Below are 23670 nucleotides of genomic sequence, written 5' to 3'. Positions count from 1 at the left end.
CTGATCCAACCCGTTATATCTATCTCCCCCGAACTCCACTTTGTGGAGAGGGGTGTTCTATCTTCCCTCTCTCCATACCAAAAGCCCAAGCCTCCCTTTAGGACTACATCCCTTCTTTATTTTTATTTTTTTAAACAGCTGGCACCCCAGATTTAAAAGGACTCCATTTATTTAAAAAATAATAACCTTTAGTGACTGTCACCAACTGCCATCAACTGTCAGTTGTCAATTACAACTCCTGAGGCTAGCAGCCTTTGTCACTGACTCTGCCTAGCAGTTTCCTCACAGAATCAAAAACATCTTGATTCCTTGTGGTGAGGGAGAACAAGTCAGTTACCAACTGCCACTCTGGTCAGTTACAAAACTGAGAGAGAGGCTATTGTAAAAGGGAAACTGTACTATCTAGCTAGAAGCAAAGCTTTTGGGGACTACAGCCATTTTCTAACTTTTAACTCCTGGCATTTAGAGCCTAGAAAAGATCCAAAGGGGAACATGTTACAACTAATACTATGGTCGACTGTGCTAGGAATAATTGCCATTTATTGGGGCTACTGTATCATTTATAACACATTGGCAGGGATGGTAAACGATTTTCTGGAGACATTAACCAAAATGACTATGGATTGGATGCAGTTGCCTATCATTGATAAAAGATTAGAGACATTGTTTGGTCAGATCCCTCTTATAACTGAGATGTACCAGGATTACATACAGAGAAAACAAAGCATGGGTAAGGGAACTGACGAGGAGAATGGGGACATGATGGAACAGACAAATAAGGATGATGTAGTTACTAATACTAATACTGGGACACCATTAGGTGCAGTAGGGGGAAATGATTTTGCCAATAACATACAGGCACCAATTAATGCATCTGCTAACAATCTTGCAAATGCATCAAAGGCTCAAAAGATTATGGCTTTGCAAGATGTAGGTAAGGTCACTGATAACTCTGGCATTTTACATGCGAAGGTTCATAAGTCATTCACCACCCATGGCTTAGAGTCTTTACGTATATGTATGCTTAAATTTTTATTAGAGCCGCATCTCACAATTAAAGAACCAAAAAGAGCATTTCCCCTCTATGAACCCAATTTTGAGGATGTAGAAATTCTTTTATCTGAACTTTTTACACCCCAGGAACATAAGAATTTTATTGAGCAAACTAGAAAAGATCCCTTACTTACGAGCTGGCCATAAGTTTTTGAGGATCTGGATTTTTCTAATCTAAGATCAATGACTTATCTAAGAAAATGCCGTGAGGCTCTATTGCAGGGAATGAAGCAGTTGTCAGAAAGACCCAATTCATGGGGAAAATTTGACAGATTATCGCAAGAAAAAAATGAACACCCAAGCACATTTATCGATCGCCTTATTGAAAAAACTGAGGGACTGTAAGGTTTTATCCCTGATTCAAAATAAGCAGAAGTTTATTTGAAGAGACAATTTCTCAAGGGCTGTGATAAGCACTTGAGGGTTTTCTTCAGGAACTATTGCCCTAAGTTTGACATCATCTCACTTAATGAACTTAGAGATACTGCCACCTATCTTCATGATAACAAAGTAGACCAAGAAAAAGAAAAGAATGATCTAAAGAAAAAGCTCCAAGAGACCTCTGAAATATTAAGGCAGAAAGAATTAAAAGAATTAGGTTAAGAACCTGGCTACAATTAAGACATTTAACAGGCAAACCATGCAGTATAGACAGACACGCCAAAGTCAACAGAGGGTGCAAAGAGATACCAGGACTTGCTTTTTGTGTTCTCGTCAAGGACACATAGTAAGAAACTTCCTGATGAAATATCACTATGAACAGGGCCAAAATAAGAGAGATAGGAAAGGTCAAAATGCATATTATTAGGGAAAAGTATGTAATAACAAAAACTATGGGAGACAGGACTCTAATAGCAAGCAGTGTTGCTCTCACTGCAGACTTAGAGAACAGGAGACCCCAGACCTTAAATCCATGGAAGCAGCAATAGCTTCTGGAGCAAAACCCCATTATTTGGAAGTTGTAGCAAGAAATAAGCATTATACTGCATGATGCCAGGCTCTAGCATTATCTAGTGAAAAAGAGACGAATTTGGAAGGTACCCCAGGGAGGAAACATGAAGGCATGAGCATAAAGGGGAAAAAGGGAGATGGTAAAAAGGAAAATGAAAATTTCAAAATTTTGGTGGTGGAGAAATGGTTACTTGGGCAAGATGCCAAGGGAAGCAACTTAAGTACAAAACAAAAAGCTATTATTGAGGTGGAAAATGAAATTGCACAAATAATAGCAGACATAAAACATGACATTTATGGTTCACAATATATGGGCACACAAAACTGCATGGAGAAAAGCAAGGAACAGATTAAATACTTTTTGGAAAATTTTATAGTTTGCAGAATGGGTCTAAGCAGTGGAAAATCAAATGGGGCTAGCAAATCTTTCAAAAAGCAACTTAAGTAAGCAGACCATTCTGACAAGATAGCTAAAGGAGACATTGTTGCAAGAGACTTTGGAGCTGAACCTGCTTTGTGGTGAGGTGTGTTCTCATCTCTTCCCTCTCTCCATACTGAAAAACCCAAGCCTCCCCTTGGGGTACATCCTTTCCCTTTTTTTAAGACACTCAGATACTTTCTAGCTATGTGACCCAGAGTAAGTAATTTAATTTTTGTTCCCTAGCCCTTGCTGCTTCTCTGTCCATGACTGATATTAAGAAAGAAGGTATGAAAATGATCTATGTCTTTAACGAATAATGCTTGGAAATGATCAAATAAAATATATTTAAAAAAAAAAGAAAAAAAGAAAGAAGGCATGGGCTAAAAAATAAACGAACAAATAAACAAAACCATATGTGGCATTTTGTGCTACAGATAGAGGAAATACACTTAAAAGGTGAACTAGGCTTTGCCTCCAAGAAGCTCAAGGTCTACAGATAAAGATAAGAACAGAGCATGAAAAACAGTCAATTTTGAGGGAAAAGACTGAGATAAAGCTAGGATGTTTGGTTAGAGCCATATTAGAATCCATGAATACCAAGATCAGTTTACATTTCATTCAGAAGACAAGAAGGCACTGACAGTTTTTGATTATAGGAAAGACTTGGCCTGACCAGTGCAGTAGGAAGATTACTTTCAGCATAAAGGGTAAATTGGAGAAAGGATGGATTAGAAGTAAAGAGGCTTTTTCAATAATAGTCCACAAGACAAATGATAAGCCTATGGGAGAAGCACACAATATTGTGGAAATAAGACCAGGACACCAATAATCCTTATGTAAACTAGAATAATGTAAATATATTGGAAAATTTAGGGGGTGCTAACCCAGAATAAGTAGAGAAATATTTAAAACATTTTCCCTTTTTTCTATTTACAAAATAAAGACACTAATCCTATTTTATTGGCTTTTCTCCATCCTGAGCAGGTGAGCATCCATTTTATCAGTTAGACATAAAAGAAGCTCCATAAAAACCAAGTTAAAGGTAGCTTTTATAAGGGCCATCATTAACAATGAAATGTCTCTGGTTTAAAACAGATTCTCCTCCCCTCCCTGCCCTGAAATTGTATATTCAAAGATAAGAGAGTCCAAGTGTTCTCAAATACTACATAATGAGCTGGGTCCAATGGAAATTTTTTGAAGGATTCTCTGACATTTTTTTCCAAAGGAAGGAAAAAAAATTATGAGAAGATTTGTTTTGTCAATTATTCTGCATCAGTCCAGTAAGATCTTTCCAGCTCTTTTTGAAATCATCCTGTTCATCATTACTTACAGCATAATAACATTCCATCCCCATCAAATAACACAATTTGAAACAATTATTTATTAAGCACCTTCTATGTGCTAGGTACTTTAACAAATATTACTTCATTTTAATTTTATGTTCACTAAAATCCAGGGACATAGCTACTCTTACTGTCCCCATTTTACAATTGTGGAAACTATAGAAGACAGAGATTCAGAGACTTATCTAGTGTTACACAGCTATTATGCATCTGAAATTACATTTGAACTTAGATCTTTCTCACTTTAGACCCAATGCTAGGAGATACTGAAATATGCAAATGTCTTTGAATCTCTAGCCCCTAGTAGAAAATACTTTAAATTTAACAATTCAATATGTATTTTCTAAATACAATATTTAATAAAAGATACTGTTCTGAGCTCAAAGACAAAAAAATACAAATAGTTCTGCCCTAAAAGGAACTTATGTTCTACTGGGGGGAAAGAGTATATCATTTTTAGTGCACAGTATGTGCATATATACAACATGAAAAGAGATAAATAAATGAAAAAATATAAAAATCGAATGAAAGGTAACTTGGGGAGAAGTGAGATTTTCATATAATGGATGCTAAATACTTATTGAATGACTGATAAAAAAATATTTCCTTTAAATGGCCATTCAGCTGTGTCTGACTCTTCATGTCCTCCCATTTGTTTATTTCTTGGTAATTATACCGTAGTGATTTGCCATTTATTCCCCCAAGTCATTTTACAGATGAGAAAACTGAGGCAAACAGGATTAAATGACTTGATTTGCCCAGGGTTGCACAGCTAGTAAATATCTGAGACCAGATTTGAACTCAGAAAGATGCATTCTTGACTTAAGTACCTAACAGTCTATCCACTGAGTCACCTGGCTGCCAAATCAGATGATAGACATTTATTTTTTTTTAAACATTATCTTATTTGGTCGTTTTCATACATTATTCATTGCAAACAAAGATCATTTTCTTTTCCTCCCCTCCCCCCCCCCCCCCCCCCCGCCTTTCCCTCTCCCATAGCTGACGCATGATTCCACTGGTTATCACATGTGTTCTTGACTCGAACCCATTTCCCTGTTGTTGGAATTTGCGTTATAGTGTTCATTTAGAGTCTCTCCTCAGTCTTATCTCCTCCAACCCTGTAGTCAAGCAGTTGTTTTTCATCGGTGTTTTTACTCCCACAGTTTATCCTCTGCTTGTGGGTAGTATTAGATAGACATTTATTTAGAGATGCATTTATAATAATGAATTGAATATAAAGAAAGGGGTTGTAATTCAATCACAGAGAACATTGTGACTTTCCTAATTTTCTTAAATATTAACAACAGTATTTTCAAAGAGAATTATGTAAATTAATGAAGAACTACTGACTGCTTCCTTGAAAGCAAAGGTGTATAATGGTTGGATTTGTAGTTAGGAGAGATTTGGATTCAAATCCTGCCTCTGAAACTAATTGACATACCACATGTGACCTTGGGCAATTTGCACCTACTAAGTTTACTCATTTGCAAAATGGGCATAATAATAATATCTTATAGAGTATTTGTGAGGATCAAAACACAAGACATCTTTAAAATGTTTTGAAAACCTAAAAACATTGTATGAATGTCTGATACTGATGAACATCATTATTCCTGGCTTCTAGATTTAAGGAGTAAGACAAAACATAAATGTGAGACTTGAATTACTGAACAACTGATTGAGCTAGTAAATCTGATTATTTACTGTGGGCAGAATAACATAAACCAGAAATGGTTTCCAAAGATAGGAAGGCCACACGTCTGCCTTTTGTAGGTGTTGATGTTGGATATAAGCAATCACTTCATTATAATTGCCTTAGAAACACTGTTCTTTAAACTTTCCTATGCCCAATTTACCTTGTCATATATTATTAGTCAAAACTGATAACTAAAAAGAAAGGAGACAAGAATTAGCTCTTCTCTCAAGACAAATGGAGGAGGAAGAATGAGAGGCAGTCACCATACTCAGATTTAATAGAAGTTACTTAAAAGCCAGTGTTCAGGAGTCACTAGCTGGCACAGTGGATAGAGAACAGACTTACTAGCTGTGTGACCCTGGGCAAGTCATTTAGCCTTGTTTGTCTGAGTGACTTATCTTTAAAGTGAGCTGGAGAAGGAAGCAAATCACTCTAATATCTTTGCCAAAATAAAAGGTGAAAGAGCCAGATATGAATTAACAGCATTCAGTACACGGGTCCTGATTCCTGTGATATCTTCTGCCAGCAAATGAGGTGCTGAGAGGTGTGGAACTGAGTAGTCAGCAGCTGTTTTTCAGCCTACACTTTGGAGAGGGATTGTCCCCATATGCTAGCTAACCAAGTATTTGTCCTGGAAGGATTCAATTCAGTGAACTGATAATTTAGCTAAAAGCAGCATCTTGTTAATTTCTTTAAATAGAAGTTCATTCTCAAGAAAAAAAAAATAAAATTCAAGAAACATTTATCAAGTCCTTAGATGGAGGGTGGGGGATGGCGTAAAAAAAAAGAGGCAACATTACACCCCTGCCTCTGGGAGTTTATTCTATATTAAAGACATCAACCATATACACTCCCAGCTCAATTAAATCTCTGGAGACCACCTTCCCACCAGAAACCTTCCCAACTTGGAAAGCCTCTTTCAATAGACTTGATCTCCTGATCAGCAAGTCTTGAGCACATACTAATAACATTTCATAAGGGCATTATGAAGACACTTACTCCCAGCTCAACTCACTCTCAGGACTTCACCATTTTGAGAGAAGCCTTATGTGCCAGCCAGGTATTTTCTGCTTCCTTTACTTTAGAGTTCCCCTTTATACATTGTGTTCCTTCCTAAGACTGGACGTTCTTTATAGTGAGGCTATTTTGTTTGCTTGTATTTGTATCTCCATCTCAGCACTGTTTCTCTCTCTCTCTCTCTCTCTCTCTCTCTCTCTCTCTCTCTCTCTCTCTCTCTCTCTCTCTCTCTCCTCACTCTCTCTCTCTCTCTCTGTCCCCCTCTCTCCCTCTCTCTCTGTCTCTATTTTTACCCCATCCATCTCTTTCTACAAGTATAATACAAAATTGAAATAAATATTTAATGCCTGAGTTCTTCTAAAACAAAATGGAATTTTCCCACAGAATGTTTTGCAGCAGCTCAGAAGAGATTTAATCTATTAACTTAAGTTAAAATTTTCAGTGATAGATGTAATACATTTATCCAGATTTTACCTCTCGATTGTAATAATAACAAGAAAAACTAACATTTTAGTAAGCACTTTAATATTTTCAAAGGTATTTTGTGTACTATTTCAATCAACCCTGAAAATAAACCTAAGGGGTAAATGTCCTTATTATACCCATTTTTTATGAGGAAACTGAGCTTCAGAGAAATGAAGTTCATAGATCAAGATTTAGAGCCAGAGAGAGACCTCAGAGGCCATCTGATCCCTTTTATTTCATAGTTGAGAAAACTGAGTTCAGAAGAACTCAGAAGAGCATAGAATCATAAGAGCTAATAAGGACCTGCATTAGTTTTCTTAATTGCAAGTCAAGCACTACACCACAATGTCTCAATGAAACATACATACATATATATAGATATATGTATGTATCAGTATATATATATATTTGAAAACTGACCATCACCTTTATCTGTTAACACTTTATCACTAAATACCACTGAGAATTGCTGAAAATGACAATAGGCATATATCTTTCCCTGATGCAGCCTGTTATGTTGAGGTCACCCTCATCCATCTTTCTCAGTTTTTCCTTATTGAGACTGTGATGTCATGGAAAGAGCTCTGGAATGGAGATTAGGAGATGGGACTTTCAGTCTTGGTTCTGCCAACAAGTATGGCTGTGTGGCCGTGGACAATGACATAGATTCTCTGGAGGGTGAGGAAGGGGTGGGAGGGAGGATGGTAAGGGGACAATGATCACTAAGGTGCCTTCCACTGCTCACATTTGATGATCCTATTTTTATGTGATTTACTATTTCAAGGGAAATCATTTTATAGTCAAAGTTCCAGGCAACAGTTGCCATGTATCTTGCTGAAACATTAACATTATATTTGGTGTGTCAAAGTAGAGCGGATCTCCTGCTATCGTCTGACTGGGATCTTTTAGAGAAACTATAATAGGTTGAAGGGGAGGTTGGAAGGAGTGGGTTCTGTCAATCCCAGGCCCCTCAGAGGGCACAACAGGGCTTAGTACTTTAATGGCTATGCTTCCTTTCTGTTCTTTATTTAGTGCAAGAGGTTGAAATGTTCCTAAGACCTACCATCAACAAACCTTTTGAAAATGTTCCCGTTAAAATCGAGATGGGAAAGTATTAGTAATTTTCCATCCTAAGAATCTACATCCAATGTTATGTTATGCCAAGTAGAATTGCCTGGAAGTGTAACAAGTACCACAAGATGTCATGGCCTTTACCTAGAAATTTTCTTCTTCCTTGGTTCTAAGAATCAAAGGACACAGTCATAGGCTTCAGGGAATGTGATCTTGATCCACATTCCCACAGGCTTTTCTTCTGGTCCCCCTCAGGAAAAAGACAGATGGGATTTCTCCTTTCAGGGAAGGGGTTTGGGCATAGCAACTCTCTGTCTCTGTAGTCCTGTAAAGATAGCTTCATGCTCCAAAAGAGTCAGGGTTATTCTGTCCTTTGTACACCCAAATAAACACAGAGAAGGCATTGAACTTTGCAATAATGGCAGGTACAGGTAGGGCCAGGTCTGAGTATAATTGTTAAGGAAATTCTGGTAAAACAAATAAAGGTCAAAACACATTCCTTGCTTCCATGGTCCTCAACCTAATGGTTGGATGCTGAAAGGTTTTTACATGCACCTCTGTGATATGACCAAGATTCAAAATAGAAAGGGTTAGGGGATGGAAGAGGGTAGAGGGGAGACACTATTTACATTTATTTTTTTCTCATTTATTTAACAAAATATTTGAAGGTAGTACAACATGATGTATAGAGCTCCAGACAGTGTCAAGATTTGGGTTCACAACTCAGACAGTTACTAGTTGTGTGACCTTAGCTAAATTAGTGATTAAATAAAAGCAGCCAGTTTACAGGATTGTTGCAAGATAACAAAATCAGAAAAACAAATCTTTTTGCAAATGTTTAAATTGTGTGTGGGGGGGATCAGTTATCACTTTCATCATTATTAGTTCTTGTGCTGAGGAGACAAAGAAAAATGATATAATTTCTGTATTCAAGGAGCTTACAATCTGGCAGAAAGCATGAAATATGTCCACAAACAGCTAAAATACAACTAGAACAAGTACCCAAGATTCATTTGATGTGTTCAGAGGAGGGTAAGGTAACTTCTGGTTGGAGGAGATAGAATTATCAACCTCACAAATCATAATTTTTGAGAACTTAAAAGTTATTCCCTGGGCTAACTTTGGAAGCCGTATTTATTCTTCTTATGTCTCTGTTTCAATGTACTTAAATACACTAGTGGGATGGAAGAATTAATGCCCTTTCTATAAGTGTCTAGCATAGTACATAGGAGTACATTAATCCCTATTCAATTTCATCTTGCTAGTTTCAGCCCTTCATATCTTATTCCATATTGTTTAGATCTTTTTGGATAGCCATCTTGTTATTTAACAGCTGCCCTCTCAGCTTCACACCATCCACAAATTTGATAAGCATGCCATCTGTGTCTTCATCCAAGCCATTGATAAAAATTTTGCACAGAAAAGGACCTATTTGGCTAGTGGGTATTAATTCCAGATTACATTTTTATATTTTATTCTCAAGTTCCATCAACAAAAATGAATATTTTAAGTAACAATGAATATTTGAATATTGTAAAAAATGTTAACCAGAAGAATCTCTGAATTATATTAAAGAATGTTTCCAATAATCATTTCAACCAGAGCCAATTTATATACTGAAAGAGTAGACACTGTCTACTTTTAAAGCATGCTTTGCTTACATAGAGCTCTATTTCACAATTATAATATCAGGATGGGACCTGACAGAGAGGTAGAGGGTGTAGAATGAGATGTGCATTTTTTGATATGGTCAATATGTGGATATATTTTGCTTGACTTTCCTTATTTGCTTCAAAGGAAGCTTAAAAAATGTTTTGTAGGAAGGTTTAGAAGAAAAAGCAAGAAGAGCAAAGAAGGTGGAGGAGAGGGGGGAAAAAGGAGAAAGAAAGAGGTTGAGGAGGAGAAAGAAAAAGAGGAAGAGAAAGAAAAAGGAGGGAGGGAGGAAAGGAAAGGAGGGAGAAAAAAGTCATTGTAGCATTTTTTAAATGTACCAAAGAGAACAGAAACAGGTCTAGAAGGAGACAATTAGTCAATAAAGATTGATTAAGTGACTACTATAGGCAAGGTATTGTGCTAAGTCCTGGGGATACAGAAAAAGGGAGACAAAACAGACTTCCCTTTTAAGAAGCTCACAGTTTGACAGGGGAAACAACATGTGAATAACTATGTACAAACAAGATTTATATATATATATATATATATAAAGGATAAATTAAAGATAACCAATAGAGGGAAGGCACTAGCATTAAGGAGGACTGCGAAAACCTTCTCATAGCAAGTGAGATTTTAGCTAGGACTGTAAGGGAGTGAAGGAAGCCAGGAAGTGTTTATGAGGAGGGAGAGAATTCCAGGCATGGGAGACAGCCAGTGGTGAAAATGCCCAGAGTTGGGAGATGGAGTGGCTTATTTGAGGAACAGCAAGGAAGTTATTGTCACTGAGTATTTTAAGAGGAGAAAAGTATAAGAAGACTGAAAATGTGCAAGATAGCCAAGTAATAAATTTTACAATTGATCCTAGAAGTGATAGGGAGCCATTAGAATTGATTAAATAGAAACATTCAGGACCAAATAGGACAGCTTTGAAAGTAACTTCTGAATTTATTATAATCTTTTAAAATGCAATCTATGTTATAGAGATTTGTAGTTTCAAATACCATTTTTATTTTTGTCAGATTGCTTAGAAATGTCCATGTTTGATATTTATCAACTAAAAAATAAAATAAAAAATAAAAGGAGGAATGCATTTTTAAAAGGGGATTTTTCATCATGAGAAACTTAGGTTGCATATAAAAAGAACTTGCTAACAATTTAGTTCTTCTTTTGAAGAAGAGGACAGACTTTTACCCATCTGAAGTGATTTAGGTGAAATTTGCCCTACTAAATGAAAAAAAAAATCATGAGTTCACTTATTTATTTATTTATTTATTTACTTGCATTTTTCCATGTCCTTGCATTAAGGAATTATGCAGAAGACCTAGTCTGAAGGATATCATTGAAAAATGTATGGATGAAAAAGAAGATGAGCTGGTCATGTGGGAAAACACAGGGTAACTAGTGAAGTACATTGTTGGTATGCTCTAATTTCAAGAGAAATAAAGGAAGTCCCCCAGTATACAGGGTAGATCCCCAAAAGGAGGATCCTTAATTTGTAGGAGGAGAGAATGGAGAGAATTATAGTCTTGTAAAGCTTGGAGGATTTTGATCTTATTATCTCTTAAAAACTCTGAATGATGGTTACTGCAATTGATCCCCTGACTTGCCCAGGGTTACAATGTCTACTGTACATTATTGGAAAGGACACCCACATTAATGAGTTCATTACATCTATTTCAGTATCATGCATTGAGTTGGAAAGATCTAAGAAGCCATCTAGCTTGATTCTCTTCTTCTACAGATGAGGCCCAGGGAGATTAAATGATAAGTAATGTCAGACATGAGATTTGAACCCAAGTCCCCCAGTTCTAGCCTCACAGTTCTTTCCTCTAAGCTTTGTAATGCAGGAATTAATGGTAAAGTGAGGCGAAAGCTTAATAAGTGCTTACTAACCCTGAAAGTCACAAAATTAATGTTCAGCATCTTGCTTTACTGAAGAAACAGATGACCAAGGACAAGGGATAATAGAAGATAGAGATAGAATTGATGCTGTAAAAACCCCTTAGTTCATCTATCACACCCTGTGGCTGTTAAATCTTGCAGCTTCTCAGCAGCAGCTTCTCAAAACCTGCAGTCTCTCAGCACTAGCTCAAAGAAAGCTCCTGGAATGCCTGGATGTCTGTTCTGCCTTACATCTTGCCTGCTTTGAAGTCCCTCCCAGACAAGACAACAGAGGATCTTTTTCAAGTTACAGTCCTCTTTTTTGGACAGTGGTCTACAAAATTCCCAAGATGCCTCCTTGCCTACAATTTTATATTTCTCTCTGCTGGTTGCATTGCATCCAAAGCCCAGTAAAAAACAATTTAATTAATTTCACTTGCAAAGCTTTGGATACCAACAGAGAAATATCAGAAACCATCATATAGCTCTGTGGCAGTTTTATTTGCTGAAAATTTCTGTGCCAGTTTCATTCGCTGAAAATTTCTGTTAGAAATCACTCCATAATGCTATTTTAGATTCATTATTATTCAGTCACATTGTTCTTTTTCTCTGTTTCACAAACATGCCCTGTTTCAGATATATTTAGCTCCCTGTATAATTGGGAAGGGGTGGGGATTTTCTCTAGGCCCACTGGAGAGGTACCAGAAAGGTAACTTACTAGACATAACAATCTATGTATAAAATGTTCATTGGGGAGATCCCCAAACACTAGTCGTTTACAAGAGAAAGTGAATATTCTCTATATATCCATGACAGGATGAGCATAGCCCTGAGGGAAACGGCTAACCTAGAACACCTAAAATGAGCTCATGGTTTACCCTTTCTGGAGAGTCAAAATCTAGTTAAAGAAAAAAATCAAGTTTTAGGATCAAAGGATTTATTAATAGCTAATATGTCCACTGATTTTTATATATGTCATAGTACTTCATCCTCACAACAACCCTATGAGGTAGGTGTTATTATTATTTTCCTTTTAAAGATGTGATTTTTTTCCCCCCAGGGTCACACTGATAGGAAATTTCAGAGTAGAAATTTGAATGCAAGTTTCCCTAACCAAATCCAAAAATCTGAGGCTCTTAGAAAGTGAAGGGGCCCTGAAATCCATTCTAATCCTTTTTATATATGAGGGAATTGAGGTCCAGAGATTGGAAAGGATTTATCTTGGGTCACACTGGTGGTAAATAAAAGATCAGTGATTTGAATTTAGGATTTCTGATTCCAAGTGAGGTGCTTTTCCCTCTATTATTCAACTACCTTGCTAGAAAAAAAATCAATCTTAGTGCTATAGGAGATGCCAAGGGATCATATGGTATAATTCTCTTCCTTTGGGCAGACAAGGAATTATGCTCTCCAATTTACAGAAAATGTAATTGAGTCCCAGAAATATAAGTAGTTTACTTAAGAGTACATGATTTAGTAAGTGATTGAGGCCTTGAATTCACATATTTTATTATTAATCTAATTCAATAAGCATTATTAACCCCCTGCTATGTATAAAGTACTACATTAGATGCTGAGCATTTAAGAACCAAAAATCAAAAGTTTCTTCCTTCAAGGATCTTATCTATTATAGGGATGGGATATGAACACAGGTAAAATAATTTAAAAAATATGTTGTCTTCACAACCCAATTTGGGGTTTTGTTAGCAAAGATACTGGAGCAGTTTGCCATTTCCTTCTCCAGCTCATTTTACAGATGAGAAAACTGAGGCAAATATGGTTAAATGACTTACCCAGGGACATACAGCTAGTAAATATCTGAGGCCAGATTTGAACTTAGGAAGAGGAGCCTTCTTGGCTCCAGGCCCAGCACTCTATTCACTGCAATCAAACCTCCTAGGTGCAATTCTGATCAACTTGCCTTAGTTATAGCTCTATACAAAATACAAAACTTGGGGGGAATTCTGAAAAAAAATCCTGTTCTTTCTTTGAATGGCTCTCCTTCTCCTTAAGCTGATTGCTCTAACTACAAGACATTCAAATCTATTTTTTGACCAAAAGTGGATACTTAAGGATTCCTCAGTAGTGAGTAAGGCAGTGGGGATATGTGGGCCATTATTGCATCCTGAAGCAGGCAGACTTTTCATTCAGTTTGGTATGAGATCCTAATTCGGTCTTACAAAGCAACAGTAGGCTGAATTTGTTGCACATCTGTTCCTTTTAAGCCTGGAGATGTACACTGAATAGAAATATGGGTACATTTCATTTACTTGAAGAAAAAAGAAAAACAATAATATATTTGCAGACTTATGGATTCATTAACTTCCATGAGTGCTGTAGTTAGGCTGTCAACAGCAAAAGCTGTTAACTCCAAAACAACAATTAGAATGATACATTGTAATAAGCAAGTCATAGCTCATCAAAGATAATTTATAGTTGTGGCATCCATAATAATTTTAAATTTAGGAGACACTTATGACATTATATAAAAAGGCTTAGGCAGTTGTCCACATTGTGTAAGTAACAATAAGGTTGTCTTATTTTTGTGATCATTTTCAGCAGATCTAGAAGTGAATTTGGGAGGATTTTTTGTTTGTTTCTGTCTTTTTGTATTTTAATTAAGAAAACTCTTTAAAATAATGTTTTATTTTTCCACCAATTACATGTACAGTTTTAAACATTCTTTTTTTTTAATTTTGAGACCCAAATTCTCTCCCTCACTTCCACCCTTCCCCTCTTCCCCAGACCTTAAGCAATCAGGAATTTAAGAATATGGTAAGGTCTAATACATTCATGTTTTTTAAATGTTCCATTGAAAATTGTTACTTTTCACAGACTATGTATTTGTTCGGTGGGCAGGGGAGAAAAGGGAGCAGGGAGGAACAAAAATGTCAGAAACAATTGTCAAAAAATTGTTTCTACATGTATGAAAACAGAAAAAAGTCTTAAAAAAAGAAAAAAAACAATTGAGCAAACTTCTAAAAATTTACTGTGTAAAATTAATTTATCAGACTGAGTAAAAATGGTAACTATATTTAAGATCAATAACCTTGATTTTTCTTAAAGAAGTAGTGTCTTAGGCATAAACTATCAAATAAAGATCACTCACTTTCACCTACTTTGATTCATTTGGAAAATTGGGGAAAAGATTCTTCTCTCTCATTTAAAAAATGTTTATGTTGTTAAACATTTCCTAATTACATGAAAACATTTTTAACAAATATTTTTAAAATTCTGAATTTGATTAACCCTCCTTCAGAACACAAGTTATTTGATTATACATATTATACTGATTATACATATGAAGTCATAGAAACATTTTATGCTTCTTTGAGACATATTTGAAAGTCACATTTCCTATTTTGGGTTTGTCTTTTCATAGAGAATTCTTGAAAATCCTCTAGATCATCAAATATCTATTTTTCCCTTGAAGAATTATCCTTAGTTTTGTTGCATAGCTTATTCTTGGTTGTAATCCTAGCTCCTCTGCCTCTCAGAATAACATATTCCAAACTCTTTGCTCCTTTTATGTGGTAGCTGCTATATTCTGTGTGATCCTGACTGTAGCTCTTTTTGCTACAGTTAGAAATTTTTCTTTCTGGCTGCTTGAGAGATTTTGCTGTCATGTAGGAGTCTTGGAGTCAAGAAGATCTAGATCTAAGTCTTGGTCTTGATATATATATTAGACATAAACCATGTCACCTTATCCTTTCTGTGTCTCAGGGACTTGTTGATCTGCACTGGTGCCAAAGTTTATACTTAGAGTTCTTTATACTGATAGTCACTTATTAAGATATGAATGACTTTAGGGACACCTCATTATTGTCCACTGAAATCAAAGGGTACAAAAATAAACATTTAATTTTGGAAAGGAAGGGTTTGCTAAAAAAGGATTGTGTCTGAAAATGAAATTTGAACTTCTGAGCTATAGTTTGAAATATAGGGTTGACAGGTTTCTGGCCAGAGATACAGTATACCCAACCAAAGCTGGTAAAAATGTATTTTCTAGATGTATTAAAAAAACAAATCAAAAAGGATTTGAAATTTTAAAATATGGGAAAGGGAGAAAACTTCCTATATATAACCCCCAAGTTAGATCCTCTAAAGAGTGAATACAAAGAAGGAAGAAGTATAGCAAGTAATGTACTCAGAAATTCTCATGATGCAAAATCCAAACAAGGAATCAGCAGTAAAATCTATTGTCTCAAAAGCCTACATAAAAAAGCTCAAAGTTTAGGCATCAAATAAGAGAAACTAGTAGTCTTAATGGAAGAGGGAAAGTTTGATATCATCAGTCTTATTCAGACTTAATGAGATGAAACCCATTATTAGGCCATTGCTCTGAAGGAATACACTTTATTAAAAAGAAACAAGATAGGCAAAAATGGGGAGGGGAGGGTACAGGGAAAATTGGTTGTTAAGAAGGAGGTATATTCATGGGAGGAATTGGAAGAGAGAAGCATGATCGAGAAAGAGAGGAGTGATCATAGACTCAAAGCTCATAGAATATTAGAGCTGAAAAGATGTTTTCTATTTTCTCCACAGACCTTACACCTTTGTTTATCCTGAATAAACTCAGCTGAGACAAAGAACTCATACTTCAAATCTGCTACTTTTCAAAAAATTACAAATTCTGATTTAATTTGTTTCAGTCTTGTCCAATTCTTCATGAGCCCATTTGAAATTTTCTTGGCAAAGATACTGGTGCAATTTGTCATTTTCTTCTCTAGATAATTTTACAGATGAGGAATCAGAAGCAAACAAGAGTTAAATGACTTGCTCAAGGTCTCATAGCTAGTAAGTGTCCAGGGCTAGGTTTGAACTCAGGTCTTCCTGACTGCAAGTCCAACACTATCTACTTCATTATTTAGTTGCCCCTACCTATCCTATTTCTGCCTTTTGAAATTATATCCATCCATTAGCCCAATAATTGATCTGTCTTGAATGAAAACATTACCGTGAGGGAATTACTTAGTTAGGTCAGAGCTGAAGTGAAACTCCTTCCAAGCAGAGCTTGCTTCATCATACTTTATAACTCCAGTATTTGTAATCTAGCACAACGACTGGCACATAGGTATCATTTTATTAATAAATGTTTGTTGATTAAAAGTGAAATGCCTATTTGGTAGTCTCACTAGGGGAAGCTAAGTGACTCTGTGGATAGGATAGTTTCCAGGTCTGGAAACAGGAAATCCTGAGTTCAAATGTGGACTCGGGACACCTCCTAGCTGTGTGACTCCCAATTGTTTAGCCCTTTCTGTTCTTCCACCTTGGAACCAATACTTGGTACTTGGTACCCAAGACATAAAGTAAGGGTTTTAAAAAGTAGTCTTACTAGTGAACCATTATTTTAATGTTCTAACTATCAATGTCTCAGAAAAGTATGCTAGGAGTTGGACATTGTTATAACATGGCTTTTTGTCAATGTGCCTTTTTTTAAGTTTTTGGTCTTTGCACTCTTTTTTATTATAAAATGGAGGAAATAAGTTGCTGTTATTTGCCTAAAAAAAAGGAAAAGAAATACTACCCATCCTTCAAGTTTAAGTCCAAATGCCACTTTCTCTACAAAGACTTTCTGATTATTCTTAGACACAACTAATCTATTTCTCTTTAAAGTAATAAACCATATTCATAGATTGCCAAAACACATTAATTACAACAGCTATGTAAGGTAAATGACAAAAGTATTATTATATCTATTTCATAAATTAAACTGAAATACTTGCAGTCACACAACTGGTATCAGGGCCATGACTATTTATTTATTATTAGAATGTGAGTTTAACTCAATCCAATTCATTGTAATTCAACAGAAAGAAAACATTTATTGAGCATAGTAAAGGTGAAACTCTGGTGGGCCATGGGAGGTACTTTACTATGTGTTCAATAAATGTCTCCTTCTTTTGAATTACAATGAATTGGATTGAATTAAACTCACATTCTAATAGCAAATAAAACATGACAAAGAAATTTAACATTTACATGAGCAAGGACATTATTAGTATCAAAATCTTTTTGTATACATGTGGAATACAACAATGCTAGAAAAGCTAGGACCACTTAGAGGTATAAAATTAGTTCTGTATTGATTAGAAAAGCCTTAGTAAAAGAGTTTAGAAATAGGTCCTGGGGCCTTAAAGAAATGAAATTCAGTGACACTGGCTGCCCTCCACAAGAGGAATAATCTTTAAAGTCTGTGGGAAAGGAAGTAAAGTTCCTAGGGATTATAGAATTTTGGCTTCAGGCAGAATTATAAATTTAAATTCTAAGCCAACAAAGCAAGCATTTCTGAAAGCTTTCTCTCACCCATATTAATTGCAGGATAAACAACTCACAACAAAGAGGGACTCTTATTTCAGCTCATGATCTTAGGACATAAGGCACTTAATGAAGGTAACTTACTTCTCTGTCTAGATTGTGTTTCTCTTAGCTAGACAGGTTTTTCTTAGCCAGGCTCAACCTCCTTTAGAAACTTCTGCACAGTCTCCCACAAGGGTGAGTCCGACAGGTTAATGCTGTGTTATTTATAACCATATCACCTTTTGCATCCTGCAATGTCTTGTCTCTCATCTATTTTTTTTATCAAGTTCTCTCTCTCTCTCTCTCTCTCTCTCTCTCTCTCTCTCTCTCTCTCTCTCTCTCTCTCTCTCTCTCTCTCTCTCTCTCTCTCTCTCTCTCTCTCTCCCTCTCCTGTAAATAAGATCTCCCTGTTGGCCCCGTTATGACATTCATTGTTTGGTATTCCTGTCTTCTATTTCCTCTTGCTCTTCTCTGTTTCAACCTGAATAGCTCTTATTATTCTACTCTCTCCTCATTTGGGCCCTTTCTATTTCAAAGACCAGATTATTTTTTGCCACCCTTCTCACCAGACCTTGAAGCCTTGTCCTTTGGAATCTTGTCCTTTACAGAGCTTGGGTAACATGGACAGAACTTAACCCAGCATTCCAAGTGTAGGACATATCCTGAAGAAAGATCCCGAGGTCATTCTACCCCCACCAAGGATCATACCCAGCTGTTCAGAAGTCATTTGCTTTACTAATTTTGTCCCATTGCTGGTACAGCTCAACCCTTAGTTGACTTGAATTCACTCTTCACAGCACATGTGCAGATGACATGACATGGTAGAACAAATCAATATAAAGTATAAATAATTATGGGTACAATCATAGACTTTTAGATCTGAAAGAGACTTTAAGAGATCATCTAGTCAAACTTCTTCATTTTGCATATGAGGAAAAAGCTAAATGTACCAGATAAATGCCATATAACCACAGGATTTTAGGGGTAGAAAAAATCCTTAGAGGATATTTTGTTTTAATTGCTTGCATGTGATATAAATCTTCTCTATAATATCATCAAAAGTCTTCCAGCTTCTATTGAAAATTCCTGTCACAGGACTGATTCAAATAATGTCAAAAGAATTGTTGATGGACTTGATCCATTTCAGTGTAATCCCAAGATTACTATGTATGTGCATACCTTGTATACATACATAGCATATATTTACATATGCTTTTTGAAAAAAGTTTTAAATTGCACTAAGACTTTTGGGATGGCCATGTATATATTTAAACATATATGTATGCATATGTAATTTTCAGAGACTTATGTCTATCAGTCCTATCATTATATTATTATTTATTAAGTAAAATAATATTTGTTTATTATTAATTATTAGTATTAGTATTTATATTATATTATATCATTATATTATATATAAATTATATCATATCATTATATTTTATTATAAGTCCTATCAGACTTATGTCCATGTATATAAATCTAAATACTTCATATAAATCTAAATAGAATTAAGTATATTCATGTGTGCCAGGACCAGTTCTAGGCAAAATGACTTTTAACACTACTGTGTTTGTCTTTCTTTTATACTCTAGTTCCAAATCTCCCCATTTCCTCTATTCTAATCCCAATTTCCTAGAGGATGTTATAATTCCTATTCCCTCAGAGTACAATGAAAAGTTCAGTTTGAAAATTTCTTTTAAAAATTCATTAATGTGGGTATGTTTAACAAATTATGATGTTCCTTTTAAGGGAACACAATATTTAATTGAGACTAGTGGAGACATAGAGACATAGAGACCCAATGGGGCACAATGAGAACTCATCCACAGGTGATAGACCAGTGTAGAATATAATTAGGCAAGGAATCTTCATGTCTGGGTCTCTGAAATCACACTGAGTAAACAATTTATTAGAAATATTCTGTATATTTAATTTTTAATCCCTAAAAGTCAAAGACCTATAGGATCTTAAACAAAATTGGTGAAGTAAAATCTTTCCTCTAGTATCCCATTCCATAATATTTTCCTAACCTTATGTTAAGGAAAACTAAATGCAGCTTTTTTTTTACAATAACCCACATTTTCCTAATGTTTTAAGGCTTGCTTAAACACTTTCCTTACATCAGCCTTGCGGGTAAGTAATACATACATCATTATCCCTGTATTACAGATAAAGTAGCTTCACCATGCTCACACCACCAGAAATTGTCAGAACTAGAATTTTAACCCAGATATCTTCATATGAAAGAAAATGTTCTTTCTCTTGCTGCTTTCTTCTTTTGTACTCTTCCATTTCTTTAAGTACCTTCTTTTCCTTTCTTTCTTCCATACAGTCTCCCTCTTTTCTGAAGGTGAATTCTCCTGATAATGCCGTATATATTATTTTGCCAGCCTTAATAGTTTTAAATGCAATAAGTTTGCCTGACTTATGAACAAAGCCCTTCTAAATGAATGCAAAGTCTGAATAATAGAACACTTTGAAAGAGTGGTAGTTCTAAGACCACTGGAATCCTGGCTTCCCAGGCTCTTCTCCAAAGAGTATTCTTATAGATTTTGGATTTCAGACATGGAGAACAGACTGCCCCAGAGTTCACAGTTTCAATCACATCATTTTGAACTTTGTTTGGGGTGTGTCTGGTAAGAGGAAGCTAGGTAATTCATCTTGGGACTGTGATAGTAGATTTATAGGGATAAGAGTAAGTTTTAAGAGAAGTTGAAGATTGTCTTTAAGGTACTAGCATGGGTACATGCTAAGAACTCTGGAGAAAGGATTCTGGAATGCAGGGGGCAGAGGAGGAAGAGTTTTGAAGCTGCAACTACTCACTTCCTGTCCCAAGCTAAGGAGAGGAAGGAGGAGCTTTGTTGGCTACCTTGATCTAACCTGTTTGTTTGGAGGATCCTGATAAATAGAAATGCATCCTAAGAAGATCTAACTTTACCTGTTGTGTTTTAACAACTTGCCTGAATGGTTTTGCCTGGAAAATCTTGTCTGTGGGCTCTAAGGTTTTACCTCAGGGTTTAGACACACTTTGGATGAACTAAGTCTATTTTAATCCACTCAGCATATTGGAGACAACTTCTAAGAAAAATAACCAAATCAATGACTATGGGTTATAGCCAGGTAGACCACTGAGAGTTTTTGTTGGAATAGATAGAACAGGGAGTTGGTAGAGTAGATTTGAAGAACAGAAGACTTTCCAGTGAGGAAAACTTAGATTCTGTAGGTTGGAGAGCTAGTTTCCCTTAGTGTTAGCAAAGTTGCAAGATACAAAATAAACATACATAAATCATCAGCATTTCTATATACTTCCAACATATCCCAGCAGCAAGAGTTAGAAAGATAAATTCCATTTAAAATCATCCTAGACAATATAAAATACGTAGGAATCTATTTGCCAAGACAAATACAGGGACTATATGAACACACCTACAAAACACTCTCAACACAATTAAAACTACATCTAAATAATTGGAAAAACATTAATTACTCGTGGGTAGGAAGAGCTAACATAATAAAAATGACAATCCTACCCAAACTAATTTACTATTTAGTGCCATACCTATTAAACTACCAAGAAGCTTTTTTACTGAATTAGAAAAAAAAAAAACTGTAACAAAGTTTATTTGGAAGAACAAAAGATCAAGAATATCTAGGGAAATAATTTTTTTAAAATGTGAAGGAAGGTGGCCTAGCAGTACCAGATCTTAAACTGTACTATAAAGCAGTGGTCATCAAAACAATATGGTACTGGATAAGAGACAGGAGGGAGGATCAGTGGTATAGACTTGGGGTAAGCGACCTCAGCAAGACAGTCTATGATAAACCCAAAGATCCCAGCATTTGGGACAAAAATCCACTCTTTGACAAAAACTGCTGGGAAAACTGGAAAATAGTATGGGAGAGATTAGGTTTAGATCAACATCTCACACCCTATACCAAGATAAATTCAGAATGGGTGAATGACTTGAATATAAAGAAGGAAACAATAAGTAAATTAGGTGAACATAGAATAGTATACTTGTCAGATCTTTGGGAAAGGAAAGATTTTAAGACCAAACAAGAGTTGGAAAAATTTACAAAATGTAAAATAAAAAATTTTGATTACATTAAATTAAAAAGGTTTTGTACAAACAAAACCAATGCAACCAAAATTAGAAAGGAAGCAACAAATTGGAAAAAAAAATCTTCATAACAAAAAACTCTGACAAAGAGCTAATTATTCAAATTCATAAGGAGCTAAATCAATTGTACAAAAAAAATTAAACCATTCCCCAATTGATAAATTTGCAAGTGAAATGAATAGGCAATTTTCAGATAAAGAAATCAAAACTATTAATTAAACACATGAAAAAGTGTTCTAAATCTCTTATAATCAGAGAAATGCGAATCAAAACAACTCTGAGGTACTACATCACACCTAGAAGATTGAATAACATGATAGCAAAAGAAAGTATTAAATGTTGGAGGGGATGTGGCAAAATTGGAACATAAATACATTGCTGGTAGAGTTGTGAATTGATCCAACCATTCTGGAGGGCAATTTGGAACTATGCTCAAAGGGTGCTAAAAGACTGCTTGCCCTTTGATCCAGCCATAGCAGTGCTGAGTTTGTACCCCAAGGAGATAATAGGGAAAAGGCTTGTACAAAAATATTCATAGCTGCACTCTTTGTGGTTGTAAAATTTTGGAAACGAGGGGATGCCCTTCAATTGGGAGATGGCTGAACAAATTGTGGTATATGTTGGTGATGGAATACTATTGTGCTAAAAGGAATAATGAACTGGAGGAATTCCATGGGAACTGGAAAAACCTCCAGGAATTGATGCAGAGTGAAAGGAACAGAACCAGGAGAACCTTATATTCAGAGACTGATACACTGTGGCACAATCGAACATACCAGACTTCTCTACTAGCAGCAATGCAATGATCCAAGACAATTCTGAGAGACTTATGAGAAAGAACACTATCCACATTTAGAGGAAGAACTCTGGGAATAGAAACACAGAAAAAAACAACTGCTTGATCACATGGGTTGATGAGGATATAATTGGGGTTGTAGACTGTAAACAATCATTCGATTGCAAATATCAATAATATGAAAATAGTTCTTGATCAATGACACATGTAAAACCCAGGGGAATTGTGTGTCTGCTATGGGTGGGAATGGGAGGAGGGTGGGGAAAGAACATGAATCTTGTAACAATAGAAAAATATTCCAACTTAATTAATTAAATAAAATTTTCCAAATTAAAAAAAAAATAGAAGACGAGTTCAAATCTGACCTCAGACACTTTGTGTGATTCTAGGCAAATAAATTACTTAACTCCATTTTCCTCTTCTATTAATGAGCTAGAGGAGGAAATGGTAAACCACTCTAGTCACTTTGTCAAGAAAACCCCAAATGGAGTCATGAAGAGTCAGACACAAATGAACATGACTAAACAACAAAAATGCATAGAGAGCTAGCCTAGAAGCCTAGAATAATTGGGTTCAAGTCCCATTTCTGATATGCTGTCTGTGTTTGTGCCTGTGGCCTTGGTGCTATAAGTATCTCTCTGATTGAAGCTACAGAAAAAAATGCTGGCTTGTATTGGTAAGAAAATCACAGATTTAGTCCTTATTTTTATTTCTCCCAGTGCCTAACATAATCCACATAGAAATTATTTAATTTTTAAACCCTTACCTTCAGTCTTAAATTTAACACCGTGAATTGGTTCCAAGGCAGAAGAGTGATAATGGCTAAGCAATGGGGGTTAAGTGACTTTTTCAGGGTCACACAGTTAAGAAGTGTCTGAGGTCAAATTTGAACTATG

The 23670-nt window shown here is 35.6% G+C and overlaps 1 protein-coding gene across 2 annotated transcripts in view; it reads left to right on the top strand.

The window, feature by feature from the left end:
- Positions 1 to 23670, top strand: part of RYR3 (ryanodine receptor 3) — a 793997-nt gene that overhangs the window by 58160 nt on the left and 712167 nt on the right. The gene's annotated exons all lie outside the window — the stretch shown is intronic.

Source organism: Monodelphis domestica, chromosome 1 (assembly GCF_027887165.1).
Source record: "Monodelphis domestica isolate mMonDom1 chromosome 1, mMonDom1.pri, whole genome shotgun sequence".
In the NCBI taxonomy this organism is placed as follows: domain Eukaryota; kingdom Metazoa; phylum Chordata; class Mammalia; order Didelphimorphia; family Didelphidae; genus Monodelphis; species Monodelphis domestica.
This window is presented reverse-complemented; position numbering and strand designations above follow the sequence as displayed.